This window comes from Macaca fascicularis, chromosome 11, assembly GCF_037993035.2.
Source record: "Macaca fascicularis isolate 582-1 chromosome 11, T2T-MFA8v1.1".
Taxonomy (NCBI): domain Eukaryota; kingdom Metazoa; phylum Chordata; class Mammalia; order Primates; family Cercopithecidae; genus Macaca; species Macaca fascicularis.
In genome coordinates this window covers 15,332,928-15,355,835 of record NC_088385.1, presented here as the reverse complement: position 1 = coordinate 15,355,835, position 22,908 = coordinate 15,332,928, and the positions used below count along the sequence as shown (strand labels likewise).

Below are 22,908 nucleotides of genomic sequence, written 5' to 3'. Positions count from 1 at the left end.
CCTAAATTTCTTGACTCCTGCAATTTTCATAGCTGATGAAAGATAAACTACTAACCTATTCATCAACATGGACATAAGAAAGGATTCTTGGCGGGGCATGGTGGATCACGCCTGTAATCCCAGCACTTTGGAAAGTCGAGGCAGGCACATCACTTGAGGTCGTGAGTTCGAGACCAGCCTGGCCAATATGGTGAAACCCCGTCTCTACTAAAAATACACAAAAATTAGCTGGGCGTGGTGGTGTGTGCCTGTAGTCCCAGCTACTCAGGAGCTTGGGGCAGGAGAATTGCTTGAACCTGGGAGGCAGAGGTTGCAGTGAGTGCCGAGATAGCATCATTTGCATTCCAGCCTGGGTCTCACAGCAAGACTGTCTCAAAAAAAAAAAAAAAAAAAAAGAAAAAGAAAAAAAGAAAAAAGAAAAGCAAAAAAGAAAGGATTCTTCTGACTCTGGAGTTTAGATAGTAGCCTTTTACCACATTACCCCAGTCACTCCTACTTCTGGTAGGAGACAAGCTATGAGAAGTTTCTTCTCCCTTAGAGAGGAAAGGCCCCTTTAGAGCTCTTTCATGTAAGAAGGGAGGAAAAGTTACCAAACCTCCTTGAGGAATTAAATCAGGACAAAACTAGGTGGGGGAATCCTAAGTTAATGCTTTTCATAAATAGCATTTTATTTAGGACAACTTAGCTATTGTCCTAATAGCTAAGTGCAGGAGCACCTTTGGGTTGTCCTGCGTTGTGGAAGCCCCCTGACCTAAGAACATGTTATATATTGATCAGGTAAGGAACTAGATATAGACTTGGAAGTGATCTCTATAAAGTCAGAAGGAGGATCCTGGGACTCTAAGGCCATATGCACAGGGCAGTGAGCAAGAAGTGAAGTTGCAGGGGAGCCTGTGGCTCATGCCTGTTATGCCAGCACTTTGGGAGGCTGAGGTGGGAGGATCACCTGAGCCCAGGAGTTTCAGACCAGCCTGGGCAACATTTTAGAAATGTTTAAAATTTTTCTACATGCATGGTGGCATGTGCCTGTGGTCCCAGCTGCTCGGGAGGGTGAGACAAGAGAATGGTTTGAGCCCAGGAGGTTGAAGCTACGGCGAGCTGTGATGGTGCCACTGCACTCCAGCCTGGGTGACAGAGTGAGACCTTGTCTGAAAACATAATAAATAAATAAATAAATAAGAGATGACAGGTACACTGTAAAGTGCACACTAGCAAATGATCTTTCCCTTTCTCAAATACTTATAAAGCTTAAGACAGGGCCAGCATTCAAATCATAGACTGGCATATAGAGTTTAAACTAGTAAAATTAGAAAGGGAAAATGTAAACTCCTGAACAAAATTTTAAGAAGTTGATTGTATAAACCTGGAATGTGGAAAATCTAGCTGAGCAGTTTATATGAAAAATATTATGGGTTTTATTTAGGCTAACTGCCAGTGCCATGGGAGCCAACAGTGTAATTTTAGCTTGTAAAGAAATGAGTGCAATCTCTGCCTGCATTGAAGTACAATATTCATTTAGTAACGGGAAACTTCAGCTTTCTTATCTGCAAAATTAAACTCTAGATTAGATAATTTCCAGGTCCCATACAGTGCTAATATTTTATGAGTATATGAGTCTGTGACTTAGAAGTTCTAAACTTGAATTCTTGCATTTCCAGAAAATGACCATGGGAAAGAAACATAGGCTTGATGAAAACAGGTAATTCATTTCTCTGGTTAACTTTATAGCTTGGATAATCTCCAAAGAGAAAACAAAAAAGATTCTTTTTCTGTGTATGTGTTGACCTGACCCACAGATATACACCATGTCAAGCTTCACACAGAACTATTTTGCTTCAGGTGGCAAGCCTGAGAAACCAGTTTTTCCCGAAGTTTGCCTGATAAATATGTTTATGATGAGCTGTACTGTCATTCTTCTATCTTGGTATAGCCTTGGAGGGCCCCTCCTAAGTTGGCCAACTGCCTGTTGACATTGGTAATCAAGGATTTCAGAGGCAGACATCAAGGCCAACATGGGGCAATGATAGGAGGGACTAGAGTGCTCTGCTGTACGACGCTGCGGGAAGGCGTGGGTCCAAGTTTTAGCCACAGCATAATAGGCGGTCTGTGATGGTTTTGTGGGTAACCAGTGAGCTTCCCCAATTGATCAGTGCAGTTATCATTCTATTTTAGACCCCTAATTGGTATTTCCAAGCATTTTAAACATGTTTTGAGAAAAAGGCAGTAAAAGAGACTAAATCTGGGGAAAAGCAAAGCTTCAGTAAAAATAGCATTTCAAATATTTCAGCTGGGATCTCTTTGTCTAGCTAACAGAGGTTTGGAGACTGGATCAGAAGGCCTGCATCTCCTTCCCCTTCTGCATTTAGCCAGGTATATGCCCATGAGCAAGCCATTGAACCAATCCTGGGCCCCCGTTTCCTCACTTACAAGATGAAGAGGAGCCCCACCTTGCTACTTCCAAGAGTGTAGGAGCTGAGCACCTTTGGGTTGCCCTGGTTTGTGAGGGCCCCCTGAACTAAGAACATGTTATGTATTGATCAGGAAAGGAATTGGGTATAGGTTTGGAGGTGATCTCTGTAAAGTCAGAAGGAGGATCCTAGGATTCTAAGGGCATATGCACATGGCAGTGAGCAAGGACTGAAGTTACAGGACTTCCAGGTTCCTGTCTCAGGTAAGTCCCTTCCAGGTGTTGGCTGAGTTGTTCTATGGCTCATTTTCTTAATTGTGTCAAGCAGAAGAGGTCATAGAGGGTGGGGCTTTGGCCAATGTATCATGTTCTCAAAGTTCTGAAAAAAGGATAGAGGGAGCAGAAAGGCCAGAAGAGGGGTTTCCACAGCAAACTGACCACAACTGACTATCCCATTCTCTTCCTAGACTGGAAGGGACAAGGGCACCAGGTAGCTGCAGCCTCCATGGTTTCATAAGTACCTTCATCCATTTAGCACCATAGCCACCAACTTGAGCAAGGAAATCAATATCTTTGACAAACAGGGGAAGTCCAGGAGATGGTCATTAGGTAAACTTTTGGAGATTTTGGGGGAATCCATAGATGTTTATCTTTTCAAGAGATACACTCCCTTTTAAATTTTGGTAAAATCTACATAAATGTCATTTACCATTTTAGCCATTTTTACATGTACAATTCAGTGGAGAGGCCCTTTTTGATAACTTCTGTTCTCTCCCTGTGCTAATGTAGACTGTGTACTCCCTGCTAGGAAGATTCCTGGTTGTTCTGCAGGGTCATTCTGAGGGCTTCATCCAGTTAAGTGGATTTAGCTCCTGCAATAGGGGAATACCCCAAAATACAGGACAGAAGATTATTCTGTGGTCATTTATCCTTGATATTGATGAGATCAGATTTGCTGCTGTGTTCCTTTAATTTTTATCTCTGCGTTGTCCCTAACTACTCATCTTGACCTGTGGCTTGCCCTTGGGCCTGATCTCTTTCATTATAGTGTATTTTGGTTCTCTGCTGACTCCTGGCTCATTGTGACTATTAAAAAAACCCTATTTTCTTGGGATGTGACTTGTCTGCCCCTTCAGTGGTCCTTGCAGAACTTATTTGTCAGATATGATTGACAGCTTCTGCTCTCTACCTGAGCTCCAATCCCATGTCCCTGACTGCCTACTGGCCATTTGCTCTGGAATGTGCAGGTCATTGTTCTGCCAAGCAGATTGCAACATGTCCAAAAACAACCTTCTTTTTTTTTTTTTTTGCCACAAACCCGCAACTCATATAAACTGTCAGTCCCTGTCAATAGTCCATGAAATTATTTAGATAGAGAGAAGCAAATTCCTCTTTGATTTGATCTCCTCTTTCATCACTCTCAGCTGTTCAGCCCCTAGAACAATCAGGCTTTCCTTCAAATATTGATCTTGTTTCTGTCCTTCCCTCTCTCCTATGCCCATTTCTAGGTCCTTACTTCCTCTAATATCATCTAGTGTTCATGTCTAGCCTTTCCCTGATTCAATTCCCTGTGAAAGACTGAGGCCAGACCTAGAGTACCTTCATTAATCAAATCATGTCTATTCAAAACCCTGAAGTTCTTCTCTATTCATACAGACTTCTTGTTCTTCTTTGTTGTCAAAATTTCCTCTAATCTGATCCCATATTAGAGGAAATATTTCTGCCAGGTGGCTATATTGTAATGGGAAGTTTAATGGACTTGGAGTTAGTGGATCTGCTTTCAAATCCTAGCCCTGTACTCAGCAGAATGACCTTGGGCAATTCACTGACTCTTGAAACCTTGAATCCCGGCTTGCAAAACTGGGGTCGTAATACCTATGTCATAGGGAAGTTTATGAGATTGTAGTAATATGTGTGGAGGCAGTTTAGCATTGTGCTGAGAACCCATGTTTGGGCTGACTTACTTGGTTCAATACCAGGCTTTCTCACCCAGTAACTATGTGACCTGAAGCAAGTTCCTTAGTCTCTCTGGGTTTCATCACTTTCATCTGTAAAATGGATACACTACCTATGAGGTAGCATATACCTCATAAGTCTGTAGTGACAATTAAATGAGATAATATATGTAAAGCACTTTAACACAGTGCAAGGCACATTGTAAGCTTTAATAGGTTTAAACTATTATAATTACGCAGCAAGAGACCGAGTATAATCAGCACTTGATATATGTTTGGTAAGTTTGTTTCTGTGAGACAGCGTCTCACTCTGACACCAACACCAGTGTGCAGGGATCATAGCTCACTGCAGCCTCGACCTCCCAGGCTCAAGCTATCCTTCCACCTCAGCCTCCCAAGTAGCTGGGACTACAGGCACACATCTCCACACCCTGCTAAATGTTTTTGTTTGTTTCTTTTTTTCTTTTTTTGAGACAGAGTCTGGCTCTGTTGCCCAGGCTGGAGTGCAGTGGTGCCATCTCGGCTCACTGCAAGCTCCGCCTCCTGGGTTCACGCCATTCTCCTGCCTGTCTCAGCCTCTCTAGCAGCTGGGACGACAGGTGCCGGTCAACACGCCCCGGCTAATTTTTTGTATTTTTAGTACAGATGGGGTTGCCCAGTGTTAGCCAGGCTGGTCTCGATCTCCTGACCTCGTGATCTACCCGTCTTGGCCTCCCAAAGTGCTGGGATTACAGGCTTGAACCACCGCGCCCGGCCATTTTTTTTTTTGTCTTTTTTTGTAGAGAAAGGGTCTCACCATGTTTCTCAGGCTGGTCTTGAATTTTTGGGCTCAAGCGATCCGCCCACCTCAGCCTCCCAAAGGGCTGGGATTATAGGTGTGAGCCACCGCGCCCAGCCTAAGTATGTTGATGAATTCATCTTATTCAGATGATCTTACTTCCCACTAATTTTTGCTATGTACATTCTTATGCCACCCTTCCTCCAGACAGGCTGACTGCTTTGGTTTTCCATGAATATATCTTTCACTTTTCCTGCCTTTGATAATGGTTTCCTACTATAATTTATAATTCATCACAGGAAATATTAGGTGCTATATAATTTCTAGAATGTCATAATTTCTCTTTCCTGCCAATCCAGATTCTTTCCATTCTTTAAGGTATCTCCTAAACCTTGGCTTGGTGACACTTTCCCTCATTACTTCTGTACTTATCAATGTCTCATTTTTCTGAACCAATTACCCTTGGCTTAGCACTTGATGCCATTAATCTGTCAGGTACACTTAGCTGCTGTTTCCTGTATATTCATTTTGTGTCTTCAACTAAAATGAAAACATTCCTCAATCCAGCCTTGTTTCAGAACATGCAGTAAATATGTAGTGACTATTAAATCTATTAGATCCAACATTCTACAATAATTTTTTGGGTCTGCAGCCTCTTATTAAAAGAGTGGCCTATGAGAGTGGGCAGAGGGTTTGGGAATAAGAAGTTCCTGCTACCTTGGACGAGATCCTTTGGTCTCTGGGCCATGTTGTCAGAGAAGTGCTTAAGCACAGGGGCCGCAGAGGTGAGGGGCTGGAAGTAGGCCATCAGACCATCCCTGACACAGACAGGAAAGTGTCCCCATTCAAATCTCATTCTTGCTGTGACAGGCTTTGTCTTTAACTGGTTTCTCAAACTTCTTGCACTTTTACACAACATTTGCCCTACAGAGAAACTGGTTTTGCATGAAACTTCCCATGGCTTGAAGCAAGTCTCCATGACGGTGTTTGCATACCATTGGGGTTTTATTCCTCCCATGCAATACATGCCAATAAAGATGAAGTGGCATTCAGATGACGTGATATGAAGGACATCACTGCAGCCTGCAAAGCAGAGAATGTTTGAACTATGCGAAAGAGTCATACCAGGATTTCACAATTACAGAGAAGGCCAAGAAAGACTAGTCAAGAATGCAAGGTGAATAACACTGTCCCTGCTCCAGTTCTCACGGGTACTGTAGCCTCCACTGAACTCCCATTTCTCTGCACTCCGGTAGTACATATTATCTGGACTACACAATTCAGTCCTGCATTATAGTGTCCTTTAAAAATTGCTTTGTGTGTTGTGGTCTCCCAGCTAGTTGTAAGTTGCTGAGAATACAGACCATATCTTATACTTCCTTGCTGTCGTGTATAGAGCCTCACAATACCATTTAACTCAGTGTTGGGCACAATAAAATTCTTAACAGTAAATGTTGATGGATTTGATTTTGGAAATCAAATGTATAAAAAGTGGCCCTGCAAAGGAGAATGAGAAGACTCACTTCCTTTTGAGGGCTGTGGGCCTGAGAGTCCCATCGTCTGTTGCGGTGTTGCCAGTAGCAGCAGCCTCCTTTCAGGGGACGGGGAGTCAGTACAGCTCCGACAGGACACATGGTTTCAGTGCTTTCCCACTCAGGAGAAGACCGCCTAGCACAGTGCCGGAGACCCTGCCCTGATTCCCCTTTCTCCTCCCAACCACAAAGGCCATGCAGGTAGAACTTGAAGGGCATCAGAGATTATCTGACTGAACTCCCTCAAGGCAAGAGCAGCTGAGGGGGGTGGAGGGCCTATGCATGGGTTTTGCAGTTAGGCAGTACTGGACTCTAATCCCAGTGCCGTTACCCTTTAGCTGTGCGATTGTGGGAGAGTCTGTTAACATCTCAGAGCTTCAATTTCCTCATCTTTAAAGTGTAACAATGGCGATCCACAGGAAATGTTGTAAAAACTCAGTGAAATAATGTATGCAAACACAGTGCTTGGCAATAATAGATGCTCAATACCTGTTCAGCTCTCTACTTTCCTTCTCTTGAGTCTCCTGCCCAAAGTCATAAAACAATATAGTGCTAGCCTCTCCTGTTTTTCAATCAGGTACTAAAGCTAGCCACCTACCCACTAGAAAATTAGGCTCAACCATTAACAAATTTTTTAATGCTGAAATTTTTAACAAAATTTTTAATGCTTGCCGGACACGGTGGCTCATGCCTGTAATCCTAGCACTTTGGGAGGCCAAGGTGGGCAGATCACTTGAGGTTGGCAGTTGGAGACTAGCCTGACCAACACGGAGAAACCCTGTCTCTACTAAAAATACAAAATTAGCCGGGCGTGGTGGCGGGCACCTGTAATCCCAGCTATTTAGGAGGCTGAGGCAGGAGAATTGCTTGAACCCGGAGGGTGGAGGTTGTGGTGAGCCGAGATCATGCCATTGCACTCCAGCCTGGGCAACAAGAGTGAAACTCTGTCTCAAAAAAAAAAAAAAAAAAAAAAAAAAACCACAACTCAAGATTTTGACATATTTATTTTCAGCACATTTATATACCTTGAGATAAAAGAACTTAAAAGATAGAAATACTAAATTTCAGTGTAAAATTCAAAGGCATTGAGGTTTTATCCATTTCCAACTACAATGTTTGAACTTTTGGTACTCCTAAAATAGTACTCATGGCCTTTTACCCCTTAAAAAAATAAAAAAATTCTGGCTTTGGTATATTTACATGCTTTGCTTTGCAACCTGATATTTTTCACCTGTCTTTCTTAAGACATGCTCTGCTGTCCATTAATCATCAATCGGATCTAAAATGAAAACACCACTGTTGGGGTTCTGTTAAAAAAAATAGAAACTTTTTTTTTTTTCTTTTAGACAGGGTCTCACTCTGTCATGCAGTCAGTGGCACAATCATCGCTCGTTGCAGCCTCAAACTCCTGGGCTCAAGTGATCCTCCCATCTCAGCCTCCTGAATAGCTGGGACTACAGGTATTACAGGTATACCCAGCTAAAAAACACAGAAACATATTGGTAACAATCATGTGGTGTGGTTTCGTTTCAGAAATAAAATACACATTCAGTCAGGTGTGGTGGCTCATGCCTGTAATCCTGGCACTTTGGGAGGCTGAGGCAGGAGGATCACTTGAGCCCAGAAGTTTGAGACTAGCCTGGGCAACATAGTAAGACCCTCTCTTAAAAAAAAAAAAATAAATAAATAAGAAAATTAGCTGGACATGGTGGTATATGCCTGTAGTCCCAGCTACTGGGGAGGCTAAAGTAGGAGGATTGCTAGAGCATGGGACATTGAGGCTACTGTGAGCTGTGCTTGGGCCACTGCACTCTAGCCTGGGCGACAGAAGAGTGAGACTCTGACTTGAAGAAAAAAAGAAATGGACATTCATATCATTTATAAAAGTGAATGGTTGATGATAAACCTTCTTTTTCCCCATACTGGAAAGGATTTCCTGGGATCATTATTTCTTTTTTTCTCTGCCTCAGCCTCCCAAGTAGCTGGGATTACAGGTGACTGCCACCACACCCGGCTAATTTTTGTATTTTTAGTAGAGAGAGAGTTTCACCATGTTGGCCAGGCTGGTCTTAAACTCCTGAACTCATGATCCACCCACCTCGGCCTCCCAAAGTACTAGGATTATAGGCGTGAGCCAGCATACCCGGCCAAGATCATTATTTCTTTAAGAATTTTTAGTTAACAGTCATTGTATTTAGCTACAAATAAATCTTTAAGCATGGAACAGAATCAGATTTAGACCAGAAGAAAAATATTATCATGAAAGGCCTCCCAATTGTGATTATTACAATTATCATATTGTGATAGACGGTTCATGATTTAGAGGATCAGTTAGGTCCTGCAAGACAGAGAGACAAAGCAGGGGCAAAGCTCCCTGGAGTTTTCTTTGTGGAGGGTATGGTAGGCAAAATGATGGTCCCCCAAAATGTTCACATCATAATCCTCAAAACCTGTCCTCTGTTATGTTACATGGCAAGTGAGATAAAGTTGCAAAGGGAATTAAGGTTGCTAGTTTGCAGATCTTAACACAGGGAGAGCATTCTGGGTTATCCAGGTGGACCCAGTGTAATCACAAGGGTCCTTAATAGAAGGTGCAGGAGGCAGAAGTCAACCAGAGAGATGGTTGATGAGGTGAAAAGAACTCAAGCTGCGGTTGCAGGTTTTGAAGATGGAGGAAGAAGGCCATGAGCCAAGGAATGCAAATGGCCTCTAGAAACTTAAAAGGACGAGGGAACGGATTATCCCCTAGAGCCTCCAGAAAAGAATGCAGCCCTGCTGACACCTTGATTTTATTAGGGAGACCATTTTTGACTTCTGAATTACGGAACTGTGAGACAATACATTTGTGTTGTTTTCAGTCACTAAGTTTGGGGTAATTTGTTTAGGCAGTGATAGAAAACTAATACAGAAGGTCTCTCCAAACAAAGACTGACAGACCATCTTCCTCCAAAGATGCTGTTTGGCCTTCTGGAATTTCACACAACCATGGGTTACAAAGTTCCAAAAGGGACTGAGCCATGGGGAGAGGCTGAAAACCAGAGTTGTGGAGGCACAGTGACCAGCAGTTAGCAGAGAGTGCCTCTCGTGTTTGACACCATAAAGAATGGAGAGGAAATAGAAATGAACTATTAGCCTCAAGAAGAGACATGATTAATAGCAATACTTGGTATTTATGGCCAGGTGCAGTGGCTGAGCACTTTGGGAGACTGAGGCGGGCAGACTCATTGAGCCCAGGAGTTCGAGACTAGCCTGGGCAATATGACAAAAACCCCATCTCTACAAAAAGTACAACAATTAACAATTTTTTAGTGGTAAGCGCTTGTGGTCCCAGCTACTTCAGGAGGCTGAGGTGGAGGAGAGCCTGGGAGAGGTTGAGGCTGCAGTGAACCGTGATAGTGCCACTGCATTCCAGCCTGGGAAACAGAGTGAGACCCTGTTTAAAACAAACAAAACAAAATAACTTGGTATTTATATCACATCTTAGGTTTTATTTTTATTTTATTTTATTTTTTTTGAGATGGAGTTTCATTCTTGTCGCCCAGGCTGGAGTGCAATGGTTCATTCTCTGCTTACTGCAACCTCCGCCTCTTGGGTTCAAGCGATTCTCCTGCCTCAGCCTTCTGAGCAGCAAGGATTACAGGCACCCACTACCACACCTGGCAATTTTTTTTTGTATTTTTAGTAGAGACGAGGTTTCACCATGTTGGCCAGGCTGGTCTTGAACTCCTGACCTCAGGTGATCCACCTGTCTCAGCCTCCCAAAGTGCTGGGATTACAGGTATGAGCCACTGTGCCTGGCCCACATCTTATGTTTTATTAAAGGTTTATTTTATTTTTGAGATGGAGTCTCACTCTGTGTGAGTCTTGCTCTGTTGCGCAGGCTAGAGTGCAATGGCATGATCTTGGCTCACTGCAACCTCTGTCTTTGGGGTTCAAGCGATTCTCCTGCTTCAGCCTCCCAAGTAGCTGGGGTTACAGGTGACCGCCACTACACTTGGCTAATTTTTTTTGTAGTTTTAGTAGAGACAGGGTTTCACTATGTTGGCCAGGCTGGTCGTGAACTCTTGACCTGAAGGGATCCACCCGCCTTGGCCTCCCAAACTGCTGGGATTACAGGCATGAGCCACCACGCCCGGCCTTATTTTACATAGTCTCATTTAATTCTCCCATTAATGCTATGAGGCAGAAATTTTTATTACTCCGTTTTGTAAACAAGAAAATGTGAAGTTAAGAAAATTATTTTTCCTGCAATTAGACAACAGTAAGTGGGAGAGTTGGGATTCAAACAGATCTGTCTGGTTCCAAAACGTAAGTGCTTCATTACTTGGGTGTCTGTCCTACCTGGACAGAGCCACTCAGCCAGGAAGTCAACCATATGTAGAGATTGCTTGTTAGATCAGGTAATTTCTGCTCGTTAAGTGGAGGTTACGGGCAGACATGTGGACATGGTGCAGTGGTATCCACTCTCCAGGTGTCTGCTTCTCATGAACATGAAGTCTTCCTAAAATGTATCCACTGTCAAACATCACTGCCAGTGGTGGCTTCTTGCTGAACATTTTCAATCGACTGTCCACCATAAGCCTAACTTTGACATGTCTAAAATATAGCTCCACTCTACCTCTCTACCTCAATCAGACCTTTCTCCTGACTTTCCTGTTTCTTTTAAGAATTTCATTATTCTTAAACCCAGCCACGGTAGATTCAACATCTATAAAAACTATGACAGCTACTATTGGTTAAGAATGCATTCCTGTTCTTGTGCTAAGCATTTTAGATGTCATCCATTTAATCCTCCCAACAACCCTATGAGGAAGGTACAATTATTAACCCCATTTTATAGATGAGGAAATTGAAGTTTATGTAAATTGCCAAAGGTGACACCATAGCATCATCTTTCATTACTCATCTCCTTCACCTTCCATAGCTCGTGAGTCGCCAAGTCCTGTCAGTTCTCCCTCTGTATTGTTTCTTGTGTTTGTTGCTTTCTTTCCATGTCCATTGTGACTGTACCAGTCTTGCTCGTTTTTGACCCACGCCTGAATTGCTACCACAGCCCAATATGGTCTTCCTTGTTCTATAATCTTCCTTGCATCTTTCTAATTTGCTTTGCTCAGAGTAAGCCACCTAAAGTCCCACTTTTATTCCATCTATCTTCAAGTTCAAACCTTTAAACTGGAAAAGATACACCCAAATGTCCCCAGAGGTAATCTCTGGAGAGTGTTATGGTAGCAATATTTTTTAAAGAAATTAAATAACTTAGCTATATTAAAAGCAAAAGAAAAATGTGTTACAACTATATGTTGAAATGATAGGACAAGATGCATATAAAGATTAGCAACCATTGTACCTTATAAAATGTGTGGTTCTAGCCTTGGGGAACTCTCACTGGCCATCTGACCATCTGAAATATGCAAATCCTTTTTTAAGAGGCAAATCTTCTCATAAAAAGAATAGTTATGTAAATGTGTTTAATGTTTTCCATGTACTTATACATTTTATTATTAGTATTAAAATAACAAGTGTATGTGGAAAAAAAAACAACTCAATCAAAATAGTACCAAAGGAAAATAGTAGCTATGGGTGGGGAAGGATGTGTTAATTAATTTGATTGTGGTAATCATTTCACAATGTATATGTATATCAAATGTTCGTATAGTATACCTTGAATTAGAATTCGTATCGTATACCTTCTATCTATCAATTATGCCTCAGTAAAGCTACTGAAAAAAGAAAAAAAATTCCACCAAAGGATAAAACAATAAAAATATTTATCTCTCAAGGTAACTGTTGAATAAGGTGTTTTGTATATTTTTCTTTACACATCTCTACTTCTCTGTAATTTACAGACTTTTCCTTTGTTTTTGTTTTTTTTTTTTGAAACAGAGTCTCTTGCTCTGTTGCCCAGGCTGGAGTGCAGTGGCACAATCTTGGCCTGCGCCACCACTCCCAGCTAAATTTTTATTTATTTATTTATTTATTTATTTTTATTTTTGTTTATTTACTTTTTTTGACACGGAGTCTTGCTCTGTCGCCCAGGCTGGAGTGCAGTGGCGCCATCTCGGCTCACTGCAAGCTCCGCCTCCCATTCTCCTGCCTCAGCCTCCAGAGTAGCTGGGACTACAGGCGCCCGCCACCACGCCTGGCTTATTTTTTGTATTTTTAGTAGACACGGGTTTCCACTATGTTAGCCAGGATGGTCTTGATCTCCTGACCTCGTGATCCGCCCACCTCAGCCTCCCAAAGTGCTGGGATTATAGGCATGAGCCACTGCGCCTGGCCAATTTACAGACTTTCTACAAGGAACATGTATTGCTTTATAATAAAACATTAGGTCAATAAAGCATAATGTAAACAAAGGAACCAAGCTCTCCATCATTCCCTGCTACTTATAACATAAAGTCTAAATTCTTTGACTGAGGCCTGATGTAATTTGGCCCAAACTGGAACCAAGCTCTCCATCATTCCCTGCTACTTATAACATAAAGTCTAAATTCTTTGACTGAGGCCTGATGTAATTTGGCCCAAACTGCTTTCCAGGCTTATTATATACTATTAAATTTAAATGTTCTGCATCAGGTAAACTATTTTAAACACAATTTTTCCTGCTGTATTTCTGTCTTGTGCTTCTTTTTTCTTCCTGAAATGAGCTTCCCAATTTAATATCCCAACTCAATCTATTGTTCAAGGTCTTAGACCCATGGAAAGCCTTTCCTAAGAAAGAAGGAGTCAGTATGCAGTATTTACTATGTGTGCTAGGCCCTCTACTTGGAGCTTTACTTGGTACTTCATCTAACCCTCACAGTAATGCTGGAAGGTTGATGTTATCTTCATTTTGCAGATGAGGAGACTATGTTTCCCTCAAGCCACACAGCCATGGTGGAGCTGGAATTTGTCACCGGCTGAATCTTCTGCCCCAGGTCAGCAAGTTCTCCTTTTTTCTAACTTTTGTAGCTCATATCTGAATGATAAGTTTTACCAGTAATCACAGAAGTGCATTCTAAGATAGTGGCATTTCTTATAATATTATTTTTAACTAAGTTTGTGGTAATTTTTATTTGTGGTAACTTATATTCGTATTTTTGTTTATCTTCTCAACAAAAGCTCCTTTTGGGAAAACTTGGGTTCGAGTCCTAACTTGCTAGTAGTTATTTGTCTTTGAGCAAACTCTTTAACTTTTCTCAGCCTCAGTTTCCTCCACTATAAAATACAAAATAATAATACCTAACTCTTGGGGGTTGTGAGAGTTAAAAGCCCAGAATATTCCTTGTACAAAAGAGCTGCCTGTTGTGTATTTGATTTGATGTGGTGATAGTTTATCGGATTTCAAATCCATTACATTTCTAGTTTCTTTATAGTAACTAGAAATATAGTTAACCACTATAGTGGTTTGAGATTTTTTTTTTTTTTTTTCCGAGACAGAGCCTTGCTCTGTCACCCAGGCCGGAGTACAGTGATGCGATCTTGGCTATCTGCAACCTCCGCTTCCTGGGTTCAAGCAGTTATCCTGCCTCAGCCTCTTGAGTAGCTGGGATTACAGGCATCTGCCACTACGCCCGGTTAATTTTTGTATTTTTAGTAGAGATGGTGTTTCACCATGTTGGCCAGGCTAGTCTCAAACTCCTGACCTCGTGATCTGCCCGCCTCGGCCTCCCAGAGTGCTGGGATTACAGGCGTGAGTCACTGTGCCCAGCTGCAATATTCTTAAAACTCAGTTACCTAAACTAGAGGAATAGATCTTTTGTGTCAAGACAATAGAAAATTGACTACATACACTTTAAAAGTATTTTTAATTAAAATTGTTTTTTTGCTTTTTGGTCAGAATATCCCATCTTGCTGTTTAACCAACATTGAACAAGAGGTTCAGTTACTGGTTAAAGACTGTTCCGAAGGTAAATGTTTATATTTATAAACATGAATATTGTGACTGAATGTTGTTACTGTTAGTCCAGAAAGCCACTGTGAATTTAAAAACTTAGTACACTGAGACATATGTTTACTCAGAAAATGAAAAAAAAAAACATAAAAAAAATCTCTGGCCTGCAAAAACAGCAATTTTTAAAAACAGATTATTTATATCAGAAAAAAAGGAGGCCAAGCACAGTGGCTCATGCCTGTAGTCTCAATACTTTGGGAGGCCGAGGCAGGAGGATTGCTTGAGTCCAGGAGTTCGAGACCAGCCTGGGCAACAAAGCAACACTCTGCCTCTACAAAAAAAAAAAAGAAAAAATTTAGCTGGGCGTGGTGGCACATGCCTGTAGTCCCAGCTACTCAGGAGGCTGAGGCAGGAGGACCACTTGAGTCCAGAAGGTTGAGGCTGCAGTGAGCCATGAATGTGCCACTGCGTTCCCACCTGGGTGACAGAGTGAGACTCTGTCGAAAAGAAAGGGAAAGGGGAAGGGGAAGGGAATTACTGTATTCATTCCAATTATTTTCTTCAGGGTCAGATAAAAAGAAGCAAAACTCACCTAAAGAAATAGTTCATACGGCCAGGTGCAGGGGCTCATGCCTGTAATCCCAGCACTTTGGGAGGCTGAGCCGGGTAGATTGCCTGAGGTCAGGAGTTCGAGACCAGCTTGGCCAACATGGTGAAACCCTGTCTCTACTAAAAATACAAAAATTAGCCGGGTGTGGTGGCACATGCCTGTAATCCCAGCTACTCGGGAGGAGAATCACTTGAACCTGGGAGGCAGAGGTTGCAGTGAGCTGAGATCACACCATTGCACTCCAGCCTGGGCAACAGAGTGAGACTCCATCTCAAAAAAAAAAAAAAAGGAAGAAAGAAAGAAATTGTTCATAATTGTTTGACTTTTACAGCATCTTTATTACTATACTTCAATTTTTCCATTCCTGCACAGATTTATTTATTTATTTATTTAAAGATGGGGTCTCTCTGTCACCCAGGCTACAGTGCACAATCTATGGCACAATCTTAGCTCACTGTAATCTGGAACCACTGGGCTCAAGCAATCCTCTTGTTTCAGCCTCCTCAGTAGCCGGGTCTATAGGTGCATGCCACCATGCCTAGCTAATTAAAAAAACAATTTTTTTTGGTAGAGAGACGGTCTCACTATGTTGCCCAGCCTGGTCTTGAACTCCAGGCCTCAAGTGGTCCTCCTGCCTCAGCCTTCTGAGTAGGTAGGCCTACACACATGTGCCATCACATCTGGCCTTTCTGCATAGACTTTCTAGTAAAGGTGCTGTAAGACTTTTACTTGCTAAATTGAATTAGATTTAATTTCATTCTGTAGTTTGTGAGAGTTGGACATAATCCTTAGGATAATTGTTGAGGCAGAATAAAATATTAGACGGGAACAGGCATGGTGGCTCAAACCTGCCATCCCAGCACTTTGGGAGGCGGAGGTGGGCGGATCACTTGAGCCCAGGAGTTCGAGACCAGCCTGGGCAACATGGCGAAACCCAGTCTCTACTAAAAATACAAAAAGTAGCCAGGTGTGGTGGCGCATGCCTGTAGTTCTAACTACTTGGGAGGCTGAGGCGGCAAGATTGCTTGGGCCTGGCAGGTGGACGTTGCAGTAAGCCAAGATGGCCCCATTGCACTCTAGGCTGGGTGACAGAGTGAGACTCAAGAATAAAAAAAGGTATTTGTCACTTAAATTTAAATTTTTGGTGAGTTGTGAATCAACAATTGAGAAAAATTATAAGCAACTGCCAATAAATATTTTTAGCCTTTTATTTACTTTTTCCCTACTACCACCATTTTTTTTAAATTATGAAAGTACTTTTCAGCCTTTTTTTTTTTTTTTTTTTTTTTTTTTGAGACGGAGTCTCGCTCTGTCGCCCAGGCTAGAGTGCAGTGGCGCAATCTCAGCTCACTGCAAGCTCCGCCTCCTGGGTTTACGCCATTCTCCTGCCTCAGCCTCCCGAGTAGCTGGGACTACAGGCGCCCGCCACCTCGCCCGGCTAGTTTTTTGTATATTTTAGTAGAGACAGGGTTTCACCGTGTTAGCCAGGATGGTCTCCATCTCCTGACCTCGTGATCCGCCTGTCTCGGCCTCCCAAAGTGCTGGGATGACAGGCTTGAGCCACCGCGCCCGGCCCTTTTCAGCCTTTTAAAAGATAAATACACCTGAGGTTAGAAATGACAATTGTATTATTATTAATATTTTACTTCACAGTTATTAAAAGACTTGTCAAAATACCCTAAGAAGAGCTGTAAATGTGTGTTCCATCTAATATTGAAAATAAAGTTTGGGCTGTAAGTAGCAAAAATCTCTCCTGAGATTACAACTAAGAAATTCTCATTTCTCATTTGTCTAATCCCTATTTGTTATGAATTGTTTTATTAAAACAAAACAAAACCTTAGACTGCTTGGCAGGTCATTAGGATTTTTGTAGGGTTTAAATATTCTACATCTGCCTCTAACAAGATTATCTGACTTTTCTCCTTCTCTGAACAATCTTCTTGAAAGAGTGGTTTATATTTCACAGTTTCCATTTTATTCCTTCTGACTCCTTTTTCGGCTCATTGCAATCTCGCCTTTGCAAGACTGCCTTCAGCAAAACCACTCTCTCCCCAGTCAATTTATTGCTAAATCAAAGAAATACATTTTCATCTTTATCTTACGGGACTTCCCTGAGGTATTAACCCACCAGAAACACACTCTTGCCCTGCTTGAAACTCTTTCTTGGCTCTCTTTCTGTAACAGCCATTTTCACTGCTTTCCTTTCTACTTCTCTAGTTTCTCCTCAGTCTCCCTATGAGCCTTTCTTTCTTTTTTTTAGACGGAGTTTTGCTCTTTTTGCCCAGGCTGTAGTGCAATGGTGCAGTCTCGGCTCATTGCAGCCTCCGCCTCCTGGGTTCAAGTGATTCTCCTGCCTCAGCTTTCTGAGTAGCTGGGATTACAGGCATGCGCCACCATGCCCAGCTAATTTTTGTATTTTTAGTAGAGACAGGGTTTTACCATGTTGGCCAGGCTGGTCTCGAACTCCTGACCTCAGATGATCCACTCGCTTTGGTCTCCCAAAGTGCTGGGATTACAGGGATGAGCCACCGCGCCCAGCCTATGAATTTCTTTAAACCTCACAGTTCCCTTGATTGCCAACATTATTTTGCCTCACTTTCCTGTGGTCACATCGACCATTCATAACTACAATTAAATATGGTGAATGAATCCAAAATCCTTGTTTCTTGCCCAGACACTGTCTCTGACCTTTGGACATTGATAAATGCAATAGCTTACTCCTCTTGAGGTTCCATAGGCCCCTTGAACTTGACATGCTTAAAATTCAACTTCTTACCTTTTCTCTCTGCAAACTAAGCAGCACCACCATCCACTCATTTGCTCAGAAATCTGGGAGTTACCCTTGACACTGCTTTTCCCCTTAACAGCTCATGTCTAATTGTTTGCAAGGTCCTTTTGATTCTAGCTTTTCAACATCTTGTATCTGTCTTCTCATTTCCATTTGGTTCTCTAACTCATATAATTGTTTCCTGTCTTGCTTTATGCCTGCCCCACCTAACCATTCTTTATATGGAAAAGTGTGAATCTGATCTTTCCTGTTTAAAAATTTTTCAATGGCTCCTCCATTGCTTGCCTTGAAAAAAGTTCAAATCCTTTGATATTTTAGACGGGGTTTCACTGTGTTGCCCAGCCTGGAGTGCAGTGGCACAATCACAGCTCACTGCCGCCTTGACTTCCTGGGCTCAAGTGATCCTCCTGCCTCAGCCTCCTGAGTAGCTGGGACTACAAGCATGTGCCTCCCCACCTGGCTAATTTTTGTTTGTTTGTTTTTTGAGATGGAGTTTCACTCTTGTTGCCCAGGCTGGAGTGTAATGGCACGATCTCGGCTCACTGCAACTTCTGTCTCCCGGGTTCAAGCAATTCTCCTATCTCAGCCTCCCGAGTAGCTGGGATTACAGGCATGCGCCACCACGCCCAGTTACTTTTTTGTAGTTTTTAGTGGAAGCAGGGTTTCTCTATGTTGGTTAGGCTGGTCTCGAACCCCCGACCTCAGGTGATCCACCCGCCTCAGTCTCCCAAAGTGCTGAGATTACAGGCGTGAGCCACCACACCCGGCCACATCTGGCTAATTTTTTTTTTTTAAGTTTTTTTGTAGAGATGAGGTCTGGCTATGTTGCCCAGGCTGTTCTCGAACTCCTGAGCCCAAGTGATCTGCCTGCCTTAGCCTCCCAAAGTGCTAGGATTACAGGTGTGAGCCACTGTGTCCCATTGGCTATGTAACCCTGAGCAAGTTAACTGTAAACTGGGAAGATTAATAGTTATGAGAATTAAATGAGGTAATATTCAATAAATGTTAGCTATTATTATTATGATTAACATCCTCATTCATGACTTTGAAAATAGTACTATCATTTCCTTAAGATAAATTCTTTTCTTTTTTTTGAGACGGAGTCTAGCTCTGTCGCCTAGGCTGGAGTGCAGGGGCCCCATCTCAGCTCACTGCAACCCCTGCCCCCCAGGTTCAAGTGATTCTCCTGCCTCAGCCTCTCGGGTAGCTGGGATTACAGGCATCTGCCACAACTCCCGGCTAATTTTTGTATTTTTAGTAGAGACGGGGTTTCACTGTGTTGGCCAGGATGGTCTCGAACTCCTGACCTCGTGATCCACCCGCCCGAGCCTCCCAAAGTGCTGGGATTACAAGCGTGAGCCACCACACCTGGCCAAGATAAATTCATAAAGTAAAATTGTTGGGCCGGGCGTGGTGGCTCAAGCCTGTAATCCCAGCACTTTGGGAGGCCGAGGCGGGCGGATCACAAGGTCAGGAGATCGAGACCACAGTGAAACCCCGTCTCTACTAAAAATACAAAAAAAAAATTAGCCGGGCGCGGTGGCGGGCGCCTGTAGTCCCAGCTACTCAGGAGGCTGAGGCAGGAGAATGGCGGGAACCCGGGAGGCGGAGCTTGCAGTGAGCCGAGATCGCGCCACTGCACTCCAGCCTGGGCAACAGCGTGAGACTGTGTCTCAAAAAAAAAAAAAAAAAAAAAAAAAAAAATTGTTGGGTATGCATTTTAAAAGACGTTCGTAAGCATATTGCCAAACTGCCCTCCAGAAGAGTAATACCTGTTTATATTCTCACCAGTGGTATTGAGAAAGTCTATTTCTCCACACTGTTAACTCAATTGTGGGATTGCCAGTTTTTAAAATAACTGCCAAACTGATAAGTGAAAAATCGTCTCGTTTTTGTAACTTACTGAGTCTGTTTAACAAATCTGCTGCAGAAGGCTGGGCACGGTGGCTCAGGCCTGTAATCCCAGCACTTTGGGAGGCCGAGACGGGCGGATCACAAGGTCAGGAGATCGAGACCATCCTGGCTAACATGGTGAAACCCTGTCTCTACTAAAATATACAAAAAACTAGCCGGGCGAGGTGGCAGGTGCCTGTAGTCCCAGCTACTCGGGAGGCTGAGGCAGGAGAATGGCATGAACCCGGGAGGCGGAGCTTGCAGTGAGCTGAGATCCGGCCACTGCACTCCAGCCTGGGCGACAGAGCAAGACTCCATCTCAAAAAAAAAAAAAAAAAAAAAAAAAAAAAAAAAACCCCAAAAAACCCACAAATCTGCCGCAGAAAGATCAGATACAGACGGATAACATAGTGTTGGCCGGGCTGGTCTTGAACCCCCGACCTCAGGTGTCAGCCTGGCCAAAACGGTGAAGCCCCGTCTCTACTAAAAATACAAAAATTACCCAGGTGTGGCGGTGCATGCCTGTAATCCCAGCTACTCAGGAGGCTGAGGCAGGAGAATCGCTTGAACCTGTGAGACCGAGGTTTCAGTGAGCCGAGATCGCACCACTGCACTCCAGCCTGGGCGACAGAGTGAGACTCCATCTCAAAAAAAAAAAAAAAAAAGTTGTTGCTGTTTACTTTGTTTTGATTGTACATCTTAACATTGATGTTTTTCATCTCTTTCAGGACTGAGAACTTACACATTTTTGAACTCCTTTACTTCCCTCTTTCCTTCCAATTCCTTAGGAATGAGCATGCATTTGTGTAATTGAGTTGAATAAAATTTAACACATATTTCCTATTAAACTTTTAAGCTCAATCGTCCAGTTTCGTTGTATACCTTTCCTTGGGGAGCACAGAGTGCTGTACTGAGTGTTGGTGACCTGTTTCGAATTCCTCTTTAGTCCCTAACCAGCTATACAACCTTGGGCAAGTCGTTTAACCTCTCTGGATCTCCATTTTCTTACATGTAATGTAAGTGAGATGGTACCAGGTAAATTCCTAGGTATCTTCTAGTTCTCACATCACACAAGTAAACATTTTTCTTCCAAGAAGTTCTTTCCTACTCTGTTGTAAATATTGCCCTCCTCCAACATAGTGTCATCTCTTTGAGGCAGAACTTGCTTCTTTCTAGAACTGTAATTTGTTCAGTGTCGTGAACCCTAAGATAACAGTAGCACTACTATCCCAAAAGTATAGCCAAGACTTCAATGTGAAGTAGGTCTTACTCACTTTTTTTGTGTGTGTGATAAAATCCTTTGAAAATTTGTTGCAGCTGTGCATGGTGTTTCATGCCTGTAACCCCAGCACTTTGGGAGGCTGAAGCAGGAGGACTGTGCTTGATCCCAGGAGTTCAAAACCAGGCTGGGCAACAAAGCAAGACCCCATCTCTACAAAAAGAAAATGTTTTTAAAAATAGCCAGGCATAGTGGTTTGCACCTGTAGTCCTAGCTACTTGGGATGCTGAGGCAGGAGGATTACTTGAGCCCTGGAGGTTGAGACTGCAGTGAGCCATGATTATGTACTTCAGCCTGGGCAGTGGGAGACCCCATCTCATTAAAAATGAAAAGAAAAGAAAATCTGTTGAAAGCTAGAGACCCACTCACAGAAAAACATATATAAGCATATATACACATAATTTTAGGGGGCTCTTAGACCCTCTGGAGCCCATCTATATACTCTCTAGGAATCCACAAATCCTAGGCTAAGAACATTTGACTTCGGAACATTCAAAGGATCCTTGGAGATTAACAAAATTGTCAAAAATACTCAATTTGTATTGGAAAAGGGAGCTGCTAAATTACATTAAGAATATTAAAACCTTTTTGCTGCTGCAGCTGAAGCCATGCGTGTGCTCAGGCTTCAGAGGAAGTTTGCCTCTAGTGTCTTTTGCTATGGCAAAGAGAAGGTCTGGTTGGCTCACAGAGACCAATGTTAACTCCCATCAGCAAATCCAGAAGCTGATCAAACATGGGCTGATCATCCGCAAGCCCATGCCTGTCCATTCCCAGGCTCCTTGATGCCAGAAAAACCTTGGCCCAGCGGAAGGGCAGGCACCTGGGCATAGGTAAGCAAGAGGGTGCAGCCAATGCCTGAATGCCAGGGAAGGTAACCTGGATGAGGAGAATGAGGATTCTGTGCCAGCTGCCTAGAAGATACTGTGAATCTAAGAAGATTGATTGCCACATGTATTACACTCTGTACCAGAAGGTGAAAGGGACTGTGTTCAAAAACAAGCATATTCTCATGGAATCATCTGCAAGCTGAAGGTAGACAAATCCTGTAAGAAGCTCCTGGTGGACCAGGCTGAGGCCCACTGGCCTAAGACTAAGGAAGCGTGCAAGCTCCATGAGTGCCTCCAGGCCAAGGAGGAGATCATCAAGATGTTGTCCAAGGAGGAAGAGACCAAGAAATAAAGCTCCTCCTTTCTTGTCTATACATAGTGGCCTCAGTAATTACATAGACCAATCATTCAAATAAAACAGGCTTTTATCTGCTTGAAAAAAACCCAGCTCTCTAAAACCCAACCTTTAATGCTTACTTACTTCCAAATATCCTCTTCATAAATCAGATCATGTACTAACTGCTTAAATCTTTTAGAATAGAATGGCAACGCCATACACCATAAGGTACTAAATAATCTGGCTCCTGCCCAACCTTGTTTTATACTTTTGTGCCCCACTGGCTTCCTTTGGCTCTGGGAACACACCTACTCTCTATAAGTCACTCTGTTTCTGCTGAAGGGTCTTAGAGTGACCTGTTTTCTCTACCCTGACCACTTCCCCTGTTGCCATCCTTAAGGTCTCAGTTCAAATGCCCCTCTTCATTTGAACTTCCCCCACCACCTTCACCCCTACCCTAAGTCATTCACTATCACCTCACCCAGTTTTCTCCCCGTGTAGTCCATCTTGTCACAGTCCAGGCCGTGGTTTTTGTTTATTGACTTACCGTCTTCTCTCTCTGCTCGAATGTTAGTTTCATGAGATAGGGAGCCTTACCTATCTTATTTATAACCATATTCCCAGAGCTA

The 22,908-nt window shown here is 42.9% G+C and overlaps 1 protein-coding gene and 1 pseudogene across 1 annotated transcript in view; both read left to right on the top strand.

Moving 5' to 3' along the window:
* GPR19 (G protein-coupled receptor 19) overlaps positions 1–20,695 on the top strand; it is a 114,819-nt gene extending 94,124 nt beyond the window's left edge. The window contains exons 2-4 of the transcript XR_010579297.2: positions 13,511–13,589; positions 14,492–14,561; positions 20,565–20,695. The gene's annotated coding sequence lies outside the window, so the exon portion shown is untranslated. The remainder of the gene's footprint in view (positions 1–13,510; positions 13,590–14,491; positions 14,562–20,564) is intronic.
* Positions 20,696–21,564: 869 nt separating this feature from the next.
* Positions 21,565–22,294, top strand: LOC102115993 (large ribosomal subunit protein eL19-like; annotated as a pseudogene).
* The last annotated feature ends 614 nt before the right edge of the window (positions 22,295–22,908 follow it).